The 3,510-nt window shown below is 35.1% G+C and overlaps 1 long non-coding RNA gene across 1 annotated transcript; it reads right to left on the bottom strand.

The window, feature by feature from the left end:
- Positions 1-2,427: 2,427 nt before the first annotated feature.
- On the bottom strand, positions 2,428-3,147 carry LOC113563097. Its single transcript, XR_003407319.1, has 3 exons — positions 3,089-3,147; positions 2,789-2,888; positions 2,428-2,449 (listed from the first exon to the last, which is right to left on the bottom strand). It is a non-coding gene; the product is annotated as an uncharacterized LOC113563097 (long non-coding RNA).
- Positions 3,148-3,510: the final 363 nt, after the last annotated feature.

Here is a 3,510-nt window from a genome sequence, read left to right as displayed (position 1 = left end):
ATGATGGTACGTGCGTGTACACGTTTAAACAAGTTGGAACATGTTGGAACATGTTGGAACATGTTGGAACATGTTCTCTCTCTCTCTCTCTCTCTTTCTCTCACCCTCTTCCTCTTCCTCTCCCTCTCACACGTATTTTAAATATGCTACTTTTAACCTAAGATTAATATTTAAATGTGTGTGTGTGTGTGTGTGTGTGTGTGTGTGTGTGTGTGTGTTGTGTGAATTGCAATGTATACGTGTCCTACTTATGCGTGCATCAGCTGATCGCAGCGGGCGCCTCACGTAAACACCCGCGTCTAACAGTACGTTGCGCCATCCCTGCTCATCTTCTCTACGCGACCCGTCATACACTAACTATTTCTCCTTATAACTTAAAAACTAAGCTTCGGACAAACTTTTGCCAAAGGAAAAGTCGTCTCAGAATACCATCAAGAATATGCTCCTTTAAGGACAAGTGGTTACTTTGAATCACCCTGTATATCCGTATTTGCTGGCTATATAATAAGAGAAGTGCAATCGAAGTATCACTTGCTGATTGGCTGACTGCCATGTTGGTCCCGTAGTGAATCCTATGGGCAAACTAACTGCAATTAATGTACTATAAGAGAAAAAATATATTTATAATGTTAGTTCCTAAAAAAAAATATTTTAGATATCCCTGAGGCATTTTTGAAACATCTTAGATATACAAGTTAAAGTTATATCATACCATAACCTGTACTATTTCTATTGAGAATAACCAAATGGACCAGATACATAAGCTACGTTGTATACAAATAGACAGCTGCGGGCCCAACATGGCGATCATGGGAAGCATGGAGGGGGTAACGATTGCGCTTCTCTTATTATATAGGACTCTAGGCAAAACGACTGATCGTAAGCACTCTTGATAAACAATCATTAATACATATAGTTACGTGCAATACTAGTTTTGAGATGTGGCAAAAGTTAAAAAATATTTATGAAAGAGATTCACAACATCAGAAATTTGCTCTGATGCAGGAGTTTTTTGAATATAAGAAGAAAAGCAATAAAGGTATAGCCACATATATCTCAGAGCTTAAAAATTTAGCCTTTAAACTTAAGAGTTTAAGAGAGAAGATGAATGATACCATGATCATTTCTAAAATATTAACTGCTTTACCGGAGAATTATAGATTTTTTACTATTGCATGGGAGTCGACACCCGCAGCAGAACGAACATTAACGAATCTAACAGCACGACTTTTAGCAGAGGAAGCGAGGAATCGAGGAGATCAAGAAGAAGCAGTGGCATTCAAAGTGAAAGAAAGGAAATGTTACAAGTGTAACATGAAGGGTCACAGCGCATGCATGTAAAAAGAATGCTGGTAAAAGATGCAAAGACATGAGATGTTTTAATTGTAGTAAAATCGGTTACCTAGCAAAAGTCTGTAAAAAGGATTCTGGAAAATCGTGTAAAATATGCAAGAAAACGAATCACATTGAAAAGACTGTTTTTTTAAGAAAAACAAAAGTGACTCAGCAAAAGAAGAAAGTAGTAAAATCGCTTTTTTAACGAATACGGAAGAGACAGAAAATTGGATCGTCGATTCGGGATTAACTAGTCATATGACCAATGATGCAACCATAATGAAAGAAGGAAGGAAAACAATGATAAAGATAGGAGTAGCAAGTAAAGATGGAAATATGCTGGCGAAGAAAACAGGAACGATCGATTTAGGAAGCTGCGAATTGAGCAACGTATTATATATATACCAAATCTAAGAAGAAACCTTTTGTCTGTTAATGCAGTAACACAAAAAGGAGGAAGAGTTGTATTTGATAAAGTGATGAAGTGATAATTAGTAAAGAGGGGAAAACTGTTGTCAGAGGAGAAAGAAACACAGGATTATCAAGCGACGCGGTAGCGTCGCGACGCCAAGTATATAAAAAAATAAATAGCCGCATGAGAAATAGCCGCTTGATACGGCATTGGCGCGGCATCGTCGAGGCGCTACCCATACAGCACGCAAAGATTGCATATATATTGCAGGAATCTTCCACCGCAACGTAGCAACATTGCAAATTCACTGCGAAATGTTTCTGCAGCATTGCTATAGGATTGCAGGAATGTGAAAATGTCCGTTTTTCGGAACATTGCAACGAAACGTCATAATAATATTGCAATGTAATGAATTTGCAATAATTATAATTATTCATTATTATATACTTTAAATATTTGTATTTATATAACTTCAATATTTTTATTTATTAACATAAATAGACACTTATATGTAATATAACAATAGTAATAAAAAAATGAAATAAACATTTTCTCTATTTTTGTTATAAAAAAGTAACTGTTCTTTATAAAAAAAACTTAAAAATCCTCTTCTTCAGATATTATTTTTCCTTTAATTATATGTTCAAATATTTTTCCTTTAATTAAATAATTGAATCTTCTTCGTTTTTGTTTGTATGTTGCCTGTAAAAATAAAATAGGAATTAAAATTCATATATTAGCATAAAATTACATAAAAATATACATACTGCAAGTATGTATAGAATTATATGCAACGACATGTATAAATAGACCAAGCATTCTTTCTACAGCAGACCCTCACCGGAAGTTGACAGCGAGACTGAAGGACAGAGCTACTTTGCGTCTACTGCTCTCTCACTCTACATCGTACATCGAAGTGAGAGAGCAGTAGACGCAAAGTAGCTCTGTCCTTCAGTCTCGCTGCCAACTTCCGCTTTCACGTTTTTGAGGGAATGCTTGGTCTATTTATATATGTCGTTGATTATATGTAAAATGACATACTTTGATCTCTCAATCCTAACCGAAGCTCGAGCAAGCCACGTGGAAATGCATTCAGCAATTTCTGCATCAGTGGCATGATTGTGTATTTCACGAACAGCTTCTATAACAGAAAAAGTTATTAAAAATATTACAACTATTAATATGCAGTTTTCTAATGAATTTCTATAATTTTGAGGTTATAGTGATATAAACCGTGAGATAGGCAAATAGAGTGATTCTCTATTATAATTAATTAATAGATACAAGATTAACAGCACACAAGTGCTATAATTAGACATAATATTATAAAAAAGTACTTACCTTTTTCTTTTACGTAACTAATTTCTTTTAGAATGATGCTCGCGTCGTACAACCATCATGTTCTTTAGATAGTCGAAAGAGACAAACACCGCATGCGCATATTACCGAGCTCAGATTCTAGTCATCACACATCATTGGTCGAATAGATTTGGAGGAATCTCGTTAGGATAGGAAGACTCCAATGTTTTAATAAAATGAATTATAATTAATAGTAATTAATTACAAATTTTGATTGTGCAATGTTTCCGAAATATTAATGTCATGTTGCTACAAGTGTGCTGGTATTTTGCGGATATATATCTCTGCAATGTCTTTGTACTGTTGCATTGCAATTTGCAACGTTACAACGTTGCTGCAATGTTGGTGCAAGCTTCTGTGCTGTATGGGTACAGCATAGCTTTACTGGAGTTTTCGCTTTGTCA

The sequence above is a fragment of the Ooceraea biroi genome, chromosome 12, assembly GCF_003672135.1.
Source record: "Ooceraea biroi isolate clonal line C1 chromosome 12, Obir_v5.4, whole genome shotgun sequence".
Taxonomy (NCBI): domain Eukaryota; kingdom Metazoa; phylum Arthropoda; class Insecta; order Hymenoptera; family Formicidae; genus Ooceraea; species Ooceraea biroi.
The sequence above is the reverse complement of the archived record's forward strand: the minus strand, read 5'-3'. Positions and strand labels throughout refer to the sequence as shown.